Raw genomic sequence first — 22943 nt, 5'->3', positions numbered from 1 at the left:
TCCAATGTTTAACGGGAGCCAGAGCGCCTGACATCTTGGCAAATTTAAAAGTGCTGGCTAATGCTAAACGTAAATTCAGTAAGATTGTTATTCACGTCGGCGCTAATGATGTTCGACTTCGCCAATAGGGGTCATTAAATATAATGTTAAAGAGGTGTGTGAACTTGCAAGTACGATGTCAGACACTGTAATATGCTCTGGTCCGCTCCCTGCTTACCGGGGTGATGAGATAGATAGCAGACTGTTGTCACTCAATGGCTGGATGTCTAAGTGGTGCCCGCAGAATAACATAGGTTTCATAGACATTTGGAAGAATTTTTGGGGCAGACCTGACCTGTTGAAAAGAGATGGTCTTCATCCCTCTTGGGGTGGTGCCGCCCTTCTCTCTAGAAATATGGCACATAGTCTTAGAGTTCATACTTGACTAACTGGGGCCCAGGTCAGGAAGCAGACAGACTGGCTAAACCGACCGTCTGCTAGCCGCCTTACGTCACAGAAGTCAGTTAATTCTCAGCACATAGAGACTCCTTCACCCAGATATCACACTATAGAGACTGTGTCTGTTCCCTGAACTAGAAAATACAGAAAACATCCAAACCAAAGGAAGAGTAACAGTTTAATTGCTTGTAAAATGGCGCCGCTGTGTTCGGACGCTGTCCAGGCTGCTCTGCTTAGATTTTGCTTTAATTTACTTTTTTACTTACTTTTACTTTCTCTTTTTACACATTTCACGTCGGCACTGATCACCTATAAGATAGAAACACTTTTGGACATTGGAAACCGCTACACTAACCTGTTCCAGGACACTTTAGCCACGAATCCAGCGTGGCCTCTGGAGATTCTTCGGAACGCGGAGATAAACAATAACCCCCTGAGGCGACGGATCAAGAAACACCGCGGGAAACGCGCTGGGATTCGAGACAGACTCAGGAAAAGGGTTCACAGTCCTCCTCTTCCGAGCATTCTGCTCGCAAATGTCCAATCCTTGGAGAATAAGATGGACAATCTTAGAGCCAGGATTAGTTTCCAACGGGACATAAGGGACTGTAATATCCTTTGTTTGTCAGAAACATGGCTCACACGCTCGGTCCCGGACACTGCTGTAATGCCAAGTGATAACTTCTCTGTTTTACGGATGGACAGAACAGCAGAGGCTGGTAAATCCAGGGGTGATTTACCAGCCTCTGTGAGAGTGAACTCCTCACTCTGTGACTGGATTCAAGACTTCCTCACCGGCAGACCTCAAGTGGTGAAAGTTGGCCAGTTCACCTCAAACTCCATCACCCTGAATGTAGGAGCCCCACAGGGCTGTGTCCTGAGTCCCCTGCTCTACTCTCTCTACACGCATGACTGCGTGTCCTCTCACAGCTCTGGGCCTCATCTCCAACAATGATGAGACCGCATACTTGGATGAGGTAGAGAGACTCACATCATGGTGCCAGGACAACTGTCTCTCTCTGAATGTGAGCAAAACTAAAGAGCTGATCATGAACTTTAGGAAGAGACAGCAGCGGCCCTACACTCCTCTTATGATCAGTGGGACTCCTGTGGAAAGGGTGAGTAGCTTCAAGTACCTCGGTGTAAACATCTCAGAGAACCTGACTTGGACTACACACATCCAAACACAGGTTAAGAAAGCCAGGCAAAGACTGTACCACCTGCGACAGCTGAGGAAATTCAGGGTCTCACCAGCAATCCTGAAAACTTTCTATTCAGGGACCATAGAAAGTGTATTGACTCAGTGCATCTCAGTGTGCTATGTAAACAGCTCCAATCAGGACTGCAAAGCACTACAGAGAGTTGTGCGCTTAGCTGAGCACATCTCAGGGTCTGCTCTCCCCTCTCTGCAGGACATCTACCTCAAACGCTGCAAAAATAGAGCTGTCAAAATCATCAAGGACTCTAATCACCCTGGTAACCGTCTATTCACTTTGCTTCCATCCGGTAAGCGCTTCCGTAGCCTGATGGCAAAAACTGAGAGACTTAGGAGGAGCTTCTTCCCCCAGGCCATCAGGCTCCTAAACTTTAACTCTGTGTCATAACATCACTTGACTCCATGTAAATATCACCATATCAATAAGCTATTCATAATTTTTCTCTACCTCATATTGCTGCTATTTAAATACCCTGTACAACTTTTTTGCACATTATTTTGCACATTCCTCTTTATTACTATTTAAGTCAACAACATACTGGCCTTCACATTTATATTTATATTTTTTATCTTTTATTTTATTTTATTCTTTTATTTTTTCTACTTTTCTTTTTCTTAATATTTGTATTCTATATAATTGCACTGTCCTTGGAGCGGACCTGACCTACATTTCACTGCTGGTTATACTCTGTATAATTGTGTATGTGACAAATAAAAAAATCTTAATTGATGTTCAACAAATAAAAAACAGATATTATACAGATAAACAAATGATAAAGCTTGGCTTATTGAATATTAGATCCCTTTCTACAAAAGCACTTTTTGTAAATTATATGATCACTGACCATAAACTAGATGTGCTTTGTTTGACAGAAACCTGGCTAAAACCAGATGACTACATTACTTTAAACGAGTCTACCCCCAAGATTACAGTTACAAACATGAACCGCGTCCAAAAGGTAAAGGGGGAGGTGTTGCCACAATTTATAGAAATATTTTCAGTATTTCTCAGAGGTCGGGTTTCAGGTATAATTTGTTCGAAGTACTGGTGCTTCATATAACTTTATCCAAAGAAGCAAGTGTTAATGATAAATCCCGTGCGATGTTTGTACTGTCTACTATACAGGCCACCAGGGCACCATACAGACTTTATTAAAGAATTTGCTGATTTTCTATCTGAGGTAGTGCTGGCTGCAGATAAAGTCCTAATTGCTGGTGATTTTAATATCCATGTTGATAATGAAAGAGTTTCGTTGGGATCAGGATTTATAGACATTCTAAACTCCATTGGTGTTAAACAACACGTTTCAGGACCTACTCATTGTCGAAATCATACTCTAGATTTAATACTGTCATATGGAATTGATGTCAGTGGCGTAGAAATATTGCAGCAGAGCGATGATATCTCAGATCAATATCTATTTTCGTGTATATTCCATATAGCTAAAGCTGTAAAGCCAACTCCTTGTTACAAATATGGTAGAACCATCACTTCTACCACAAAAGACTACTTTATAAATAATCTTCCTGATTTATCTAAATTCCTCAGCATATCCAATAGCTCAGAACAACTTGATGATGTTACAGAAACTATTGACTCTCACTTTTCTAGCACTTTATATACGGTTGCTCCAAAAAATTTTAATTTCATAGATGTGATTTCCTGCATTCTGGTGCATTTTAGGCCACCCATGTCCCTTGCTTATACCAATAAAATAACTCAAACCACTAATGTTCTTCTTTCGAAGGGATACAGGTGTAGAGATTTAACTGAATTTGGGGCTAGCTCAACTCCCACGACTACATTAATGCTACTCGACGTCGCCGGCGCTGCCATACTGCACTCGCACTCCTCTGAGGTAAATGTCCCGCGCAGCAGGTGCACTGCTCTAATCTTGGTGCTACGGGCGATATTTTCAGAGCCCCCAAACCATAAAATTCGACGACGATGATTGGCAAAATATAAACTTTTTTGCATAGCAACAGGGGAACCATTGGCTTAAATTCCAGCACTGTAGGGCTGAGCGAACTGGAGCCCAGGGAAGACAGCCTATTGGCTACTACTACACCAACATGAAGTGAATGCAAATATCATTCTGGAGAGTTCTAAACACATTCTAAAGTAAAACCATTAATAGCATGTCATTAACACAGATAATTTTTCAAAATGAGAGATTATTAAAAACTTCTTATTATTAAATAAATAAATAAATAAAAATAAAAAACTGGCAGGGAGGTCGGCACCCCAGCGCCCTCTATGGGCGAGCCGCTGCTGATCTGCTTACTTTACATCTCTTTTAGAAGAAAACAAACACAACCCCAAGTATTTATTTAATACAGTGGCTAAATTAACAAAAAATATAACATCAGCAGGTGCAGACATTACCCAGCAGCACAGTAGTAATGACTTCATGAACTACTTTATTTCCAAGATCAAAACTATTAGAGATAAAATTGTAACTATACAGCTGTCAGCCACAGTATCACATCAGATAGTGCACTATAGATCCCCTGAGGAACAATTCCTCTCATTCTCTTCTATTGGAAATGAAGAATTGTATAAACTTGTTAAATCATCTAAACCAACAACCTGTATTTTACACCCTGTTCCATCTAAGCTCCTAAAAGAGGTGCTTCCAGAAGTAATAGATCCTCTTCTGAATATTATTAACTCATCATTGTCATTAGGATATGTCCCAAAAACTGTCTGTTACTAAGCCTCTCGTTAAAAAACCACAAATTGACCCCAAAGAATTAATTAATTACAGACCGATCTCGAATCTCCCTTTTCTGTCAAAGATATTAGAAAATGTAGTATCATCCCAACTATGTTCCTTCTTAGAGAAAAATTATATATGTGAGGATTTCCAGTCAGGTTTTAGACCGTATCATAGTACTGAGACTGCTCTCATTAGAGTTACAAACAACCTGCTTTTATCATCTGATCGTGGTTGTGTCTCTCTATTAGTGCTACTGGATCTTAGCGCCGCGTTTGACACTATTGACCACAACAATCTTTTAAATAGACTAGAAAATTATGTTGGCATTAGAGGAAGTGCACTGGCATGGTTCAAATCGTACTTATCTGGCCGCCATCAATTTGTGGCAGTAAATGAAGAGGTATCATACCAATCACAAGTGTAGTATAGAGTACCTCAAGGCTCAGTACTTGGCCCCTTACTTTTCCGCTTTACATGTTACCCTTAGGAGATATCATTAGGAAACATGGTGTTAGCTTTCACTGTTAAGCTGATGATGCCCAGCTCTATATTTCTTCGCGACCTGATGAAACTTACCAATTTGCAAAACTAACGGAATGTATAGTTGATATCAAAAACTGGATGACTAGCAATTTCTTACTGCTAAATTCTGAAAAAACAGAGGTGTTAATTATAGGGCCAAAAACTTTTGCAGGTAATAACCTAGATCACTGTCTAATACTTGATGGCTGCTCTGTAAATTCTTTGTCATCAGATAGGAACCTAGGCATACTTTTTGATAGCAATCGTTCCTTTGAAAAACATGTTTCTAGCATTTGTAAAACTGCATTTTTCCATCTTAAAAATATATCTGAATTATGACATATGCTCTCAATGCCAAATGCAGAAACATTAGTTCATGCATTCATGGCCTCGAGGCTAGATTATTGTAATGCTTTATTGGGTGGTTGCTCTGCACGTTTAATAAACAAATTCCAGCTGGTTCAAAATGCAGCAGCTAGAGTTCTTACTAGAACCAGGAAGTATGACCATATTAGCCCGGTTCTGTCAACACTGCACTGCCTCCCTATTAAACATCGTATGCATTTTAAGATCTTGCTAATTACCTATGAAGCCCTGAATGGTTTGGCACCTCAGTATTTGAGTGAGCTCTTATCGCGTTATAGTCCTTCACGTCCGCTGCGATCTCAAAACTCTGGCCATTTGATAATACCTAGAATATCAAAATCAACTGCGGGCGGGAGATCATTTTCCTATTTAGCGCCCAAACTCTGGAGCAATCTAGCTAACACTGTTCGAGAAGCAGACACACTCTGTCAGTTTAAATATACACTATCGCATTTCTATAATTCAAATCCGTTAAAGGATTGTTAGGCTGCATTAATTAGGTCAATCGGAACCGGGAACACTTTCCAAAACACCCGATGTACTTGTTACATTGTTAGAAGAATAGCATCTACGCTAATATTAGTCTGTTTTTTTCTTATTCCGAGGTCACCGTAGCCACCCAAATCCAGACAGTATCCAGATCAGATGGTGGATCAGCACCTAGAGATGACCTCTACAGCCAGGACACCTAGATGAGCCCCAGAGACTGATCCCCAGTGAAGACCCTGTCTCCAAGACAGCCATCGGGACAAGACCACAGGAACCAGATGAGTCCTTTGCACAATCTGATTCTGCTTTAACCTAGATTTAAACTGCTGATTTTGTCTGGCCCGAGGAGAATGACACTATTTCGACAAACTATTTCCTCGTCTAAATACTGTAAAGCTGTCATCTTATTGTAAATTACAAAAGCAGATGTAAAGCTGCTTTGACACAATTTGCATTGTTAAAAGCGCTATACTAATAATATTGACTTGACTATCCTTCTTTCTACTTAAAATTGTCACATTTCAGTGTATTGTTTGGTGTTTCTTATGCTTCTTGTACTGAATAAAAAATAATTTATAGAATAATAATATATAAGATTAGATCCTCAGTTACCTAACAGTCTACTCTGAGAGTTAGTAGACATGTCTTATTAATGAGAATGTAGTTGCAAAGTTACTTATAGTAACTTTAATATTAATTTAATATATTTTTTTTTCATTGTGGAGGACTTCTTATATATGTTTGTAATACCTAATAATAATTAATAATATAAAAAAAATGTATAGGTGGGTATTGGAAAGTGTCATTCAGTAAACACATTAAAAATAGGACCTAGAATCAAGAGTTATTTATTTTTCTGTATAAAAATGATCATATAATAAATTTATCTGGAGCCACATATATATTTAAATATATTAAAAGGTATTTATGGTATCTTTGTTTTTGCCTTCCAGCAGTGACATTATTATTATTTTTTTTAATCTAAACGTGACAAATATAAATAGTATTCAGTCATTATTTTTACATTTCTATTCAATACTCATGTCCTTTATTGTGTGTTTTTGTGTAAGTGTGTGTGTGTTTATCACAACTGGTGAAATGTACTGCTTGCCCTCTCTGTGTGCTGAAATCAGTCAATCAAAAAATTTAAGGTTTGTATTTAAGCTTGGAGGTCACCACAACCTGCTCTACGCTGTGTGTGTGTGTGTGTGTGTGTGTGTGCGCACGCTCAGTGGACCTCCTCTACAGATGGAATGAGAAGGATTCAAATCCCATTTGTGTTTGAAGGCAGAAACAGTTACGACCTAAGACCACCAAATCCAGGCCATACATTGGTAACCTCTTTCTCTCTCTTCCTCTTACATGTCTCTCTTTTCCGCTCAGCTTTTTGATACATGCCTTTTTCATCTCAAACCATCCCCTCTCCATTTTCATCACAACATGTTTTTTTTGGCCAGATATGAATGTAATGGATGAATAGATATTGTTCTTCAACAGGCTGTGGGCTTTTCTTTTTCGCTGATGAAGTATTAGGACACAGCTTTGTGTGAAATGTTGAGTGTCTTGTGAACAGGCCAAGGACACTATAGATAGAGTGAGCTGTTGTTAGAAAGAGAGACAAAATGGCAGTGTTGTGTTAGAGTTTGCATATTCATAACATTTCTATATCTTAATCACCCACACACAAGTGCTGGTAACACCTCATGCACACTGATTGGGCTCTAATGAGTTTTAATTAAAAATTCGATGGCATCTTTAATGAGTCCAGTGTTGAGCTGTTTGTGTGGTAGTTTACCGATCTCTACTAATGGGTAGAACTTATGTGTTTGCGCAGACTCCGATTGTATCTGTATGTGTGTGAAATGGAAACAAAATAACACATAGAAGCTTTTTCCCACCTCAGATTTTAAAAATGAAAGCAAAAAACAGATGTTTAAAATAAGAACTAACAAAATGCTTTACAATATTGTTTAGATATTGTCAATTTGTGATATAGAAAGTGGAAAATAAATATATGCAAGTACATACATTACATATCAATCTATGCAACACACAAACGCATAAATTATTTAGATTTCATCTATAATTGCAAGATGCAAAGTCACATTGTGAGATATGAAATCACAATCATGAGAAATATAGCTGCAATTCTGATTTAAATATTCTAATATAATATTTTTTATATATATTTAATAAGTTTATTTTTCCATTCTTAGGTGTACAATCCCTTTAATGGAGTTCTCGGTTATGTTTTATTGGTTAGAATTTATTTTGATCGTCCACTTTAGGCATTCTACTAACTATAAGTAACTTTGCAACTACATGTCAACTAATTCTCATTAAGTTGCAACTACATGTCTACTAACTCTCAGGGTAGACTGTTAGGTAAGGTTTAGCGTTAGTAGAATAAGCTGACATGTACTTGCAAAGTTTCTGATAGTCAGTATGTTGTATGTTGTGGACCCATGAAAATAAAGTGTTAGAAGATATTAAGCAGACAGTCTACTAATACTCTAATGACTGCTAGTTGACATGTAGTTGCAGAGTTACTTACTGTTAGTAGAATCTCTAAAGTGGACTATCAAAATAAAATGTTACCGTTTTATTTAAAGGGATAGTTCACCTAAAAATAAAAATTTACTTAACCTTAAGTTGTTCTAAACCTGTATGAGTTTCATAGTATGCAAAAGAATACCATGGAACTCAATGTCTACTGTCAACTTTTCATTTAGATTTTTGGGTGAGCTATTCCTTTAAGTTTAACATTTTAACTACGTCTCTGATATTTCTACTAAAAATTTCTTTTTATGTAAAGATGGAAGTGGGCTTCCTTAAGTACGAGAAAAATAAAGAATCGGAGAAGTTTATTTGTCTGGTTTATGTTAAAGAAGCAGTCCACCCTAAAATAAATATTCAGACATTTTCTATTCACTGTCATGAATGCTGTATGCTGTTTTTTATTTTTTAGTGCAACACAAAAGTAGATATTTTTGAAAAAAATATCTGTTGCCTTAAAATGACATAATGACCACAGACAGTCAATCTCCAAAAAGGACAAAAGATACCGTTACATGTGTTTATGTGAGTGTGTAACTGTAAATTGCAGGATGTTCTGTTGAATAGATGAACACATCTCCTGTCTCTTGTTCTCCTCTGCCCTGAAAATCAGTATTCCATCCTTCCACACAGCGATTAGAATTCCACGAGTGAGACTCTGGAAACAGGCAGCATCCTTCCAGGCAGCTTTCAGATCAAATACCTCAAACACACTTTTCATGTTTCATGGGCTAATTAAGATATTAATAATTGACACTTCTAAGAGTCGACACAGGCTGGAAACTCTGAAATAGCAAACAGGGCATTCATCTTGTAAGTATTGCAGGAACTCACTGAGCTGTTGTAACACTGTAAAAAAAAAAATCAATCATATCTACAGCAGTTCTGTTATTGTTAACTAAAACAAAATTATAATAAAGCTGAAAGAAAATAACATGAATATTAATTGAAAAACTAATACTTAAATACTTATTCCAAATATTACCTTCGCAACAAACAGAAGTAAGTTTAATTTAAGTACTACAATGAAAAACCAAAATGAAAAATTTAGTCATAACAAAAATACTAAAACTTAAGCTAAAATTAAAATCTGAAAATAAAAAAATAAAATAAAATTAAGAATATTCATAATATAATAATATGTAAATAACACTAAAACAACACTGCAATTATATATATACAATTATAAATGTATAATATTTTGTACTTTATATTTTTAATTTTTATGTAATGTTATATATTGTCAATATTGTTTTAAAATAATATTTCTCTATATTTAAAATATATTTCAGCCATTTAATAGAGTTATGCTTCATTTAAATGTAACATTTTAACTTGGTGTCAGATGTTTCTCCATTTGCTCTCCTTTTATTCTCATTGCCGCCTTGGAGAAACCATTACAATAATAAAGAGCTCTCACTTGTGTTTTTTGTCTTTCCTTTCCTACCAGTTCATAATGAAGATCTTTCTCCTCAGTGAAGTATATGTGAGAACATTTCAAGCTCATTTAAGCTTGTCATTAGAAAGGGACACTGTGCACACATGGCACTTGCATTTTCTCTCCATGGGGTAAAATGGAACGGAACACAAACAACATTTGAAGATCATAAGACTCTCTTCCAATGGTTGCTTCTAATAGGAAGGAAACTGTGTGTGTATATTCATATTCATTTGTTTGTATTCCACTCGGTGTGGGTCAGAGCTGTCTTGTGGAGAGAATATTAAGAGGATGCCTTTTAAGGCAGTAGATTAAAACAGTGAGGCAATATTAGAACCAGACAAGAGTAAATATCTTTCTAATTTGCCCCCGCAGAAGAACATTTAACTGGTCAGCTCTAACACACACACACACACACACACACACACACACACACACACACACACACACCTTGTTTCTTTCACATTGCTAAGAGCTCTATTCTTTTTAGAAGACCACAAAGATGCAGTTCTATCACAGAACTTTTGCACCATATGGCCTGGTGTTGCATTTTAAAGTAAGCAACAGTTTTAGTTGATTCACCCTGAACGATACTCTTTCTCATTCTGTTTTTCCTGTTCATTTGTTCAGCAGTTTGATTTGTGCACAGAGGGCTTCTGGCTGCTCCCAGAGGAGACGCGGGCTCAAGCAACATAATCTGCTGTGATTATGTGTGTGTATGTGGCTGTTTGTGTAATTGCAATTTCATCAGGACTTCAGGGATGGCCATGGACTGTTCAGCTAAACCACAATCGTAAATGTTAACAATAGATGAAGAGAGAAACAAATTAAAGAGGCCACATTACAAGGAATCTACTTTTTCTTGATCTTTTGAACTAGTTCACTGTACTGTGGAAATAAATAGGCTACTGTAACTTTCAGAACTTTCAGAATAACTAAGTGGCAAAAATGGGTCATTCTGAACTTTGGATATCTTTTGTGCCATCAAATCAATACACACAGACACTTGACCACTCATATTGCTGCCGGTGCGAATGCAACCAGGAAAACAGCCCAAAGGGGGAATTTGGTTCTAACCACCATGCTGGCTATTTCCTAAAACTATGTGGTGCAAAAGCCCCTATTCACAGATTCATTTTTAGAACCAAAACTACAGATATAAAACCAAAGGCATAAAAATGTGGTCCAAACTGATTGATATTTTGCAAACTTACCAAACATTCAAAAGAATACCGTGTGCTGGGCTAATTGCCCAAGGGTTGTATATGTGTACACATGGTGGCATTTCATCAGTGTATAACTCACAAAGAGCTTATGAAATGTGTAAAGGAACCATAACAGAGCCCAGAATTCCTCTGTTGCACACAAATAAAGATCTGTTTGTAGGAGACGGCCATTACACCTGTATCCAACTGTAACGGGTGACATAAGATGTCCTTTTTAGGTTGCTTCTTTTGACATCAAGTCCTGTTTCTGTTTTTTTTTTTTGATCCTTTGATCCATGTTGTGTTCATATATCAGTCGAACCACACAAGAGTTTGACTGGAAGCGGACTGAGACCCACTTGTGGGGGTTCGGTCCGCTTGTTTGGTGCGCACCAAGATTCAGATGACAGCGATGATGTTTATTTAAAATAAACCGCACTAACAGAAAGCAATTAGTTTTAATCAAACCAAACCTGCCAAGTGTAAACAGACCCTTGAAAAACATTTTTCCCCAGTTTTTTCATACTTTAAAAATCTTGGTAAAAAAAACTAAAATTAAATGATGTTTTATTAACAAGGTTCGGGAGGAGCACGATCAGATAATCAGTCTGGCCCAGGTGCAGCTCGTCAGCTAATCGCCTTAACAAGCACATCAGGTGTATAAATATATATACAACCAACTCACCTCTGTTCTATGACAGTTTTCCAGCATCCCCCCTCGACCCCAACTCCGCACGCCAATCTAATTTCATCCCATTCTTGGGATGAGGGGGGAGTTCTCTGGGTTCGGGCTCCATCCCGAGCTCAGAGCCCTCCCTCCTGACAGCACGCCAAATATGCTTACTAATTGCTCAATCATATTATATGTTAGTGCGAACTCGTGAAATATATATATTTTTTTTACTCAAAAAAACTTTAGTAAATATTTTGTGACCCCTACAAAAGAATTATGACCCAGTCATGTATCTGGTAGGAGGACAGAGAAGAGGAGTCAAGTGATGCATATTAAGAAATATCTCAATGCCTCTTGATATGCCCACATTTCTTCACTTAATATACATTGTGTGGGTGAAAGGCACAAAATACTTAAAAAAAATAAAAATTCTGGCTCTGTGTATGTTTGTGTGTGTGTGTTATTGTGTTTGCATGTATTGCAGTCCCTGTATGTGTATGTGTGTTGTTTTCTGAGTTCCTCTTACTTAGAACTGATAAGGGGCTGCTGTCTATTCCCTAACTAATTATTATGCAGATTTTCTGTGAACATCCAGCTCTCTGTGGACCACAAGGCATATTTGCACATTATAGCAGCGCTGCACACACACACACAATGCTGTCGGTCCAACAGGCACAAAGACGTTTGAGCTTTTCCCTCAACCGAACTTGCCATCTTTGACATTTGGACTCATGTTGACATTTGGAGCAGGGTTGATAAAGACGCATCAACAAGAGCTGTAACAGATTTGTTTCAACGTCATTAGAACCCTGACAGTGGAACCAATTGAGTTTAGTTTTCAAAGACATTTCAGCCCTCTTTTCAACTATTTCAGTCCGTTCTCTGGTCATGTTTTGAGTTTGAGCTCCATCAAATTGATTCTTTATCATCTATTTTCTATCTTAAAAACTATTTTATACATTATAATTTTTGTATACATTATAATTGTTTTATTTTGATTTCTCGAGTCTGCTATTAGCTTATAGCCCGTTAGCATCGGCAGCGTGGCTGCCGCTAATCTCGCTTACACTGCTAATACTCTATTCACACACATTACCATTGTTTCACTTACCAGTGTTACTTGCTTAAATGGCGGATTTGTGTCTACCTTTGAGTGCAGGTGAGGACACATTCGAGCTGCATTCGGTGCAGCTGGAGCTGGAGGCTGTGGAGAAGCAGATCCGCGACCTGGTGGAGAAGCAGGCCCAGCTGAGAGAGCGGAGAGCCGCGCTGGAAACATCCCGGGCTGATGCTCACAAGTCCGGGGTAAGTATACAGCACGCTGCTAACACTCCCACCACCTCTACTCCATGTGTTTCTCTGCACAGACCCTGTGCACCCAGGATGAGATCTTCCCAGATGTCCTTCACTCCGGCGCCGGGATGCCACGGACCCTGGGTGCACACCAGCAGTGGAAGACGCGAGCCAGGCACCGGGCGACGACCTCTCCCCCTCCACCGCCTCCGGTCTTCGAGATCTCCACCCGGAACCGCTTCGCTCCCCTTCGCGAGACGGAACGTGACGCTGTGATCGCTGGAGACTCCATCATCCGGCACGTCCGTGCTACGTTAGCTGAAGGTAAAGTGCACACTCACGGTTTCCCCGGTGCTCGTGTTCTCGATGTTTCTGCGCAGATACCCGCAATCCTGAAGGGCGACGAGAGCATCGGTGCTGTCGTGCTGCACGCAGGGGTTAACGACACCAAGCTGCGGCAGACGTAGACACTGAAGAGGGACTTCAGGAGCCCGATCGAGACGGTACGCAGCACATCGCCCGCGACGACGATCATCGTGTCGGGACCGCTTCCCACGTATCGACGAGGACACGAAAGGTTCAGTAGACTGTTTGCTTTAAACGAATGTTTATTGTCATGGTGTAAAGAACAGAAACTGCTCTTTGTTAATAACTGGAATCTTTTCTGGGAGCGTCCTAGGCTCTTGCCCCAGCAGAGTTGGAGCGGAACTCCTGTCGGACAACATCTCCAGGACGCTATGCTCCATCTGACTAGTAAGCCAACTCTCAAATAACTGCTATGACTTTTGTTCTACCCACTTAAATGATAGAAGTACTTGCGTTGTCCGATCTATACAGCCTGTGTCTGTTCCCCGAATAGCGAGGTCAAAATATAAATTTAATGCAGGATCTAGAAAAAATCTGATCGTGATTAAACCAGAAAAAAAACGCAAAATAAATGAACAAAAACAATTTTTAAAGCTTGGGCTCCTAAATATTAGATCACTCGCACCCAAAGCAGTTATTGTAAATGAAATGATCACAGATAATAATTTTGATGTACTCTACCTGACTGAAACCTTGCTTAAACCAAATGAATATTTTGGTCTAAATGAGTCTACTCCACCAAGCTACTGTTATAAACATGAGCCCCGTCAGACTGGTCGTGGTGTTGCAACAATATATAGGGATATTCTCAATGTTACTCAGAAAACAGGATACAGGAGGTTTAACGCATTTGAAATACTTCTGCGTAATGTTACACTGTCAGATATGCAAAATAAATCTTTCCTATCTCTTGCTCTGGCTACTGTGTATAGACCGCCAGGGCCATATACAGATTTCCTAAAAGAATTTGCAGATTTCCTCTCAGATCTATTGGTTAATGTTGATAAAGTGCTAATTGTCGCAGATTTTAACATTCACGTTGATAATACAAATGATGCGTTAGGACTTGCGTTTACTGACCTAATAAACTCTTTTGGAGTCAAGCAAAACGTCACCGGGCCCACTCATCGTTTTAATCATACGCTAGATCTAATTATATCGCATGGAATTGATCTTACCGATATAGATATCATACCTCAAAGTGATGATGTTACTGATCATTTCCTTGTATCGTGCATGCTGTGTATTACTGATATTAATTATATGGCTCCACGTTATCGTCCGGGCAGAACTATTGTTCCAGCCACCAAAGACAGATTCACAAATAACCTGCCTGATTTATCGCAACTGCTCTGTGTACCCATAAATACACACGAACTAGACGAAATGACTAGCAACATGGGCACTATCTTGAACTTGAACTCTCTCTCCTTCTCTCGCCCCCTTCAGCTCTTCTCTTTGAAATGCCCTAATCTACGGCGTGCTTGTGCAAACAACACATTCGGTAATTAAACTGCAAGCGCCTCGTCAAAGGAACCTGTTACAATTAATTATTCATATTATCTGCCATTGTGTTTTAAAGTGCAGCCAAGCAATCAAATGAGTTTTTTTTTATTCTCCTTCCCCTTTCTGCCACATGCTGCCTGATTTCCTTTTTTTTTTTTTTAAAGCTAAATGGGGAAAAAACAAGGCGGCAGTTATCACACACTCAAAGGCAAATCCTCTCTAAATGCCCTTCTATACTATGTTAGTGTGTTCATAATCTATTGTATTTACACTTATTCTGTAGTCCCTTCCTTTATTTGTCCCTCCTCCTCTCTCTCTTTTACTTGAAGAGTAATTGTTGCTATAAAATCACTCACAAAGGGGCAGAAGAGATAAAACAAACACCTGACATTGAGTTCGTCCCCTTTGTATCAGTTTGATTCATTACAAACAACCGTAAAGTTCTTCTTGTGAAGGTTTAGTTCCAGCAAGACATATTTTGTATGAATTTTCTCAAGGATGATGCCATCTTCATGGTAGGTTTGATCGCTTTGTCTTGGCATGCAGACTTTGGAGAAGAAGACATTTTGTTCATCATGTGACCAAAGCTGACAAACCATACTAGAATTTTAAATCCGCTAACCCTCCAGGAAACATATTCCAATTATTTGGATATAATTGTTCGTTCCGCTCTCTGTTTGTTTATACTTTGCTCTTGTTTAAGAGACACTGTGTAATTTTTCCTCGTTAAAAAAAGTGTTACACATAAATAAATAAATAGTATCCCTTAAAAGTATATTTTAAATGGTGTCCTCTCTCACCATAGCGTAATAAAAGTAGTTTTATTTTACGAATGGCTCATCTCATTTTAAGATATAACATGATTCTCTTGTATACTCGTTTCTGATTGGTTAATCACTGTATTCTGTGGTCATATATTTTCTAATATTTGCTGTTGTCCATGACAATTCTAAATAGTAATAATTTGTTTACATATTTAAATTAAAAGTAACGTAGGTGATTTCAGAGAGGCTAGCAATAGCACAAGCTAGCTTTGAAAGTATAAGATCTCACCCTCCCTGCAAATTACTCTCCAAAGCCCCGCCTCCTAAATACATGAATGCGCTCCAGAGGATAACCAGCAGATGCAATGCTGTCAGATTTCCTCATGTCTTATTCACCGGTCAGAAAGCATTACAGTACAAAGCGCATAATATTAAAATAATAAACGCTTCCATTCTAGCTCGGTCTGCAATAGCGGACCGAGGGATATGATTGGGCCAACATTTTATGGTCCTACGCCTTCCACAGATGAGATAAATACATACAAATACATTTAGACAACTTGACTTAGTGATTGTTATCGGCATGTGAAGACTTTCAACCAGCATAAAAAAAAATGTTTTTGAACCAAATCACCTTTACTGCCTTTACTATCATTTGTGTAGTTAGTTTTAACTGAAGACCTGATTTTGAGGGAAGACAAACTTTGTATAACCATTTTGTATATCAGGGTGCGTTTACACAACATCGATGTACTAAAAACAGAAAAGTGTTCTTTTGGGTTTTTGAAAAATTTTACGTATAGATGGCAATATTGTTAAAACCAAAACGATCCCATTTCTGGAGATGGTCCTCACTGCAGAATTTCATTGTTTCAGATCCAACTCCTCCCACTTTACATAGACCTAAACCTACCCGTCTCCACCCCCTGATCCCTAAACCCACCCATCTCCACCCTTAAACCTACCATCTCCACCCCCTATGTGGATCCAACCCCGCCCCCTGGATCTTTGTTCTGCAGTGAGGGGCCACTGCGTTTCTGTGAAAATGACTAAAAATGCTGTATTATGCATGCAAGGCCAGTAGTTGGTGATGTCCCTTTGTAAAGAATTACTACACTCCTGTGCACATACCTATAGACTAAACGCATAATATGCATGTGTATGAAGTGACCGTTTTCACAAATTCATATTTTTTTTTAATTTACTTGGAAATGATAATTGGTATTGTTTTCAAAAACTTTTTCAATGTTTGCATTTTCAGGCCCCCAAAACACTTGTGTAAATGAACAGCCAAAACGCTAAAAAAGTTTTCTGTTTTTTAGTAGAAAATGTTGTGTAAACGCCTCCATCAATAGTATAGATGGCCTCAGAGGGCTAAATTATTATCACTGTAATAATGTTGCAGTGTTCATCTTGTTGCAAGGCTGATTTGTACATTGTCACATACTATTTTGTTTTCTTAGCAGAAACATTAAGGTCATATGCAGGTGAATTTACAAAATAATATTAACTCAAATCAATATTTTATGTGCACTTATTTATTTATTTGGTAACGTACAGCCATTTGTCACAAAATAAACCCTGCCAAAAAGTTCTTTAAGGGAAAACAACCCTGTGAATTCAGTGTACTTCTGCCTCTGAGAGCCTTGTTGTTGTTCCCGTCAAATGTAATACTGTGAACCTGACTAAGGTCCATAACTAGAAAGCATTTTACCATGTTAACTGGATGGTGCTAATATGCACAGGTGGGACCGAGCATCAGAGATGAGCCATCTTTCTCATCTCTACCTCTCTCTCTTCCCATAATTTGAATCTCTCGCCCAGTGTTCATTCCTCCAGGTCCCCAGTGAGAGCTAGCCTTACATCTCTCACTGTAATGTGCAGGTAACCCAATTCCTCTCTGAAGATGCTTAATTATTTTTGGAGGGGGCAATGGAATGGTAAGTGATACACAGACACATGGGTTGGAAATGGTGGGTGTGTGTAAATCAGTCATATATTCCCTGGTTAATATGTGTGAGGGTACCGCTGCTTTAATTACACTGCCTTTATTTTCTCTCCTCCACTTCCCCGTTGAGCTGTGACTTCCTCATGCTTATTTATGTCTGATTACATTACAACACTGAATTTTAGACACACTGATAACAGTGCACACACACAGAGAAATGGATAACATGGTGGCAAAAGGTCACTTTTAATGGTGTAGCTGGGACTAGTAACTAACAAAGAACCAGAAAGAACCTTGTTCTTTACAGTCAGCAATTTACAGGATTTGCAACCCATTTTTATTTCATAATGTGGTTACTTTTCCTAGTGAAACAGAATATTCAATGAGAAAAAATGTAGGATGGGACTTGATTTGGTCCTTTGGGAATTGATTGAATCCCAGTTTTTCCTTTTTTGTTACTGGATCGTGAATACATACCACAATGGAACCAAGTGGTCTGGGAAAAATAAAAAAATGTCTGGTTTAGCATAATGCCACAACTATACTATTTTGGGCAAATAGCATCTTTCGCCGTTGATGTTCATTCAAAAGTAGCTTTGCATTCTGACTAAATATTTTCTTGTCAGAAAGACAAAAGAGGCTCTGGCTTTGCTGCCCTTAGAATCACAGTTCAAGAAAGTTGCAATGTGAAGAGACTATGTGCATTTTTGTGGTGCCATCAACCAATCAGTGTTTTTTCCGTACAATGGCATAACTCACTACTTATCTGCCATAGTATGATGCATTGTTAGAGAATGTTTATGTTTTCCAAACAAGATAAATCCAGCAGCGAAGGGCAATCGTGGCTGCCATATTGAAGACGTGTACCAAACCAAAGGGCTCGAAAATGCCCACTTCATAGGGCCCTTTTGAATGAAAGGTATAGAAAGACACAACTGATGGATACTTCATTCCCATAATTCTTCGCACAAGTTCAATTGTGCGATAATGGCACCACCTTTAATTGGCTCGTCAAGATGCTGCAGAAATGTGTCCCAAGGAACAGCTCTTTGATCCCCTACCTACAATCTTCATCTGAAGGGTTTAGGGCAGGGGTAAGGAACGTTGATCCTGGAGGGCCACTCTCCTGCAGAGTTTAGCTCCAACCCTGAAAAACCCTGGGAAAAAAATAGCTAACTGCATCCTGAAGACCTTGATTTGCTGGTTCAGGTGTGTTTGATTAGGGCTGGAGCTAAACTCTGCAGGGACACCGGTCCACCAGGATCAACGTTCCCCACCCCTGGTTTAAGGCATAGCGATGAAAAGGGAATGCAGCATTTATTTCCATAAAACAAGAGAAAAAAGATAATTGTGATTCTTAATCATGTTCACATGTGGTATGTAATTGGCATACTCCTGTAGGCTATAAATGCGGTTCAGTCAGTCAACAGCTTACTCCACAATGTAATTTCTTCAAAATGCTGCTGTAATGAATCTGAGGACTACTTGACTATTTTTAAACCATGTCGTTTTGCTTTATTTTGAGTTCAATTCATTATGGGTTCCTTATGTCATACTCCGGCGTTCCCGCGATTGTTGACATGCTATATAGATATGATATAAATATAAATATTTAAATGGAATTAAAGATTTAAGGTAGAGCTTACATGATTTTAATGTTGAACTATGTTAGAAACAGTGGAACTTGCAATCATATTTGTCTAACATGCTTTTGGGAAACAACCCAGAGTAGCATGTCAGGACTTTTTTTCTGTGGCTCCAGAGTTAGTCATGTGATATTCATGGCTCCTGTGATTGGCTAAAAAAAGTCTCCAGGATTGAGTGCCCATGAGAAAAGACGGCAGACAGCCAAAGAACTGCCATTGAGATGAATGGGAATGGCAACGGATAGCTTTCTCCAAGTATTATAGACCTCCTTGGTACTGTCAGCTGAAAACGGAAAGTCATTTGAGAAACAAAGCAAGTTATTATGTTTTGATGAAATATTAAGAAGACAGATATTGTTTTCTTTGCAATATAATGCACCAATGAATTGTTCACAATAAGACCAGGGGGCAGGAATATATATTAAGAAAATAAACAGAGACCATTTTGATTCATGTTGATTCAAAAACATGCTTAATGATGAAAATGACCATTAAACATTATGAATATCAAAACATTATTACATTAATCTTGATAGCATGAATGTTTCAGCTGTGTACTACGTGTTTGTGTTCTGCATTAACATGTGATTTTCACTCTTGTGAAACACCCTCAACTAATGCTGTGAGAGTGTCAAGTACTGTCAGCACTGTGTCATTTGTGGATGGGATACACTGGCCTTGCACTTTAATTGGTGTCACATATTAACAACAGATAACTCCAAACAGCATTCAGATACCAAGAACTCTAGTTCAACACAATTACCGCAGTTAATGGGATCATAAGAGTAGGCTAACTTTCATCAAGTAAGACAGACAAATGTTTGAGTCACCATTCAGAAAGAAATATCATTAAGAACATAATCACAGCTGATTACCTGCACCTCAAGACCACGGTCGAATCACAGCCATACTGATATTCAGTTCAGTAAAGATACTTTCTCCTGTGATATTTCTTTTTATACAATTATATAAACAAGATTTTAATATATACAAATATGAGACTTTTAAGATACAGTTCAAAAAATTATTTGGAATTCTGTTCATTGAAAAGTTCTTTGGGGAACCCAGAATTGTTTTTCTGTAGCATCACTGATAAGATTCTTATTGAGTGCATGTACAGGTTTTAGCTATCACTTTACTTAAAGCCTTTATGCATGCATTATAAAGGGTTATTAAAGGGTATAATGCATTATAATTAGACCTATTCATAATGTGCGCTGTAATACATTATATCTTGTTGTAAATAATTATAACCGAATTCAAAATGTGCAGTAACAATGAATTGAAAAGAGTTAGAATGCATTAACTGTGGTTACAATTATTCATGAGACTGTATAATGCATTATAAGGTACAGAATTTACAAGGCATAATTGATGCATTAAAATGATAATTCATTAGGCTTAAAGTCTAAGTTAAAGTTTCTTTATTTTTGCTCCAAAAATAAATAGTTTGAGTACAATATTGCTAACTTAACAAGGCAAAGCAAGCTTATTAATATCACACAGTTTATACAATAATTCACAGAGCTTTACATGTTACAAGTCGGTCAGGTTCACCCCTCAGCCAGTCACAACGCACAGCCTCACCTGAATACTAATCACCTGCACCTGTCCCTCATCACCTCACCAATCAGGCACAGTTTATAAGCACACACCTCAGCTTCAGCCATTGTCCGATCTTGTTAATGCAAAGTGGACTCAACCTACTGGTACTATCGGCTGGCACTAGCAAAGTGACTTACCTGTGTTACTTACCTGAATTCTCTTCCTCCAGTTGTGCATGTCATCTGCAGCTCTCAACTCCATGCTGAGGTGTGTGCTTCCCGATCTCCGGTCCCCCTGTTCTCCTGGTCTCTGTCTCCACAAGTTCCTGAAAGGCAAAGGATTCCTGTTACTCTCAGTATTCACCTCCCTGGGCAAACTCTGCGTTGGATTACTCACCTCAAGTTCCCCGTCTTCATTTCTGACCTACCTATTCAATAAGCCATTCGTTGTTCATACTCACCCCTGTGTCTAGATCTGTACCCACGTAACATTACGTAGCCATAAAGAAAAAATAAAACTTAAAACTGAAAAGTTACAATTATTATTGAAATAAAAAACAATAATGAAAAATTTTGTTTTTATTTGATGATATAGGCAGGCACATTTTTGAAACTTCTATGACAAACAGTGAGTTTAAGATGCCCTTTTAGGTTTAACAAACAGTGACGTTCATGGCTTGTGAGGCTGTGCATACTTTTCTCTTTCCCTTGTGTTTTTAAATATCATTCCCTTTTTTCTTCCTTCCAACTCTTTTTCAGGTTTTTTTTTTTTTTTTTTTTTTTTTTACAGAGTAATTTTTCATGAACATCTGCTGGCGCTGATTCATGTCTCCCTTCAGAGGCTGAATTGGAAGAAGAACACATGCATCCAAAAACACCCAAACACCACACTCCTATAACCTCATGGATTAGGGGAAAAACACACAACCTGTTGCCACCCACCCTCTCTCACACTAATGACCTTCACAGAATCACACAATGGGTGAGACAGAAAGAATGATAAACTGAAGTGAAAGAGGAGAGAGAGAAATTGCTTATTTATTCATTTGTGATAATTATCACATGCAATCAAGCACTAGCAATAAATCTTACCCATCATAAACACAGCCAGCAAGATATAATGAGAAAATCTGGTTTCTGAAAGAAATTCAGATGTTCAAACACCACCGTTAACAATAGATAAAAACTATTGTTAACGATAATAATAATAATAATAACTTACGGGAAAAGAGTGATCACTTACAGCAGTTATTGCCATTTGGAGTAGACCAAATTTCAAAATTCAACTCAGAAATTCAAGCAGAAAAGTACTTTATTGTCGCCAATAGCCCCTTTCACACATACAGAGTTTACTGTTAAATTACCGCTAAATTACCGTTAAGAGATTATATGTGAACAGGACCTTTTCAAAAATACCGGTAAATTCGTTTTATGACAATTTACAGGTATGAGAAGTTGTAACATTACAAGTAAATTACATTACATTACAAGTAATGTGCTCTGTGTGAACGCAGAAATTTACTGGTATGGTAACTTCTCATACCAGTAAATTTCCGGAACAAATTTACTGGTATTTTTTAAAAGGTCTTGTTCACACATGAGCTCTTTACGGCAATTTACCGGTAATTTTCCAGTAAAGTCTTCATGTGTGAATGGGACTATTTACACCGCGCTTTGTAATTCGGTTTGAAGTTGTGTAATACGATGTCTCTGGGCCAAAAGCACTGCATTAATGTGAAAGTTTGACATAAAAATGAAAACATCAACAAAAACACTGATTGCATATACCACTCCATGTTTACAAACACAACACCTGGAGGTGCAGCTGTTAAGAAGTAATTTCCAGTTAACGATGTCAGATTTTACCGGTATTTTGAAACCGATATGTGAATGGTACTTTACCAGTAAAAAGACTGAGTGCTGTTGCCTGTGTGAACAGCACATTTTTGTATTTACCAGTATAGTCGTTCTGGTAATTTTACGGCAATCTACTGGTATTACTGTGTATAACTATTGTTTTGCATGCAATAATGCCAAAACATATACAAACAAAACAAATAGTGACAGATAAATGGTAAAAAAAAAAAAAATATATTTCTTTCTTATATATATTTCGTGACAGCTATTGCACAGCGCGCGTGCGCGCTCCCGTCCACCGTCATTCATTTAACCCGGACGTGAAGCCGCTCCATAGAAAAAATCAGATACGGTGAAACAGCTTACCTACAGAAAAGGTAAGTGTATAAACGCAAA

General features: G+C 38.2%; 2 protein-coding genes across 3 annotated transcripts in view; both read left to right on the top strand.

Moving 5' to 3' along the window:
* Positions 1-22943, top strand: part of LOC306868757 (nucleolar transcription factor 1-like) — a 967110-nt gene that overhangs the window by 544251 nt on the left and 399916 nt on the right. The gene's annotated exons all lie outside the window — the stretch shown is intronic.
* LOC306868763 (speckle-type POZ protein) overlaps positions 22854-22943 on the top strand; it is an 81368-nt gene continuing 81278 nt past the window's right edge. For both annotated transcript variants that reach the window (XM_079415102.1, XM_079415103.1), the window contains exon 1: positions 22854-22924. The gene's annotated coding sequence lies outside the window, so the exon portion shown is untranslated. The remainder of the gene's footprint in view (positions 22925-22943) is intronic.

This window comes from Barbus barbus (assembly GCF_936440315.1).
Source record: "Barbus barbus genome assembly, chromosome: 4".
NCBI classification, from domain to species: Eukaryota; Metazoa; Chordata; class Actinopteri; order Cypriniformes; family Cyprinidae; genus Barbus; species Barbus barbus.
The sequence above is the reverse complement of the archived record's forward strand: the minus strand, read 5'-3'. Positions and strand labels throughout refer to the sequence as shown.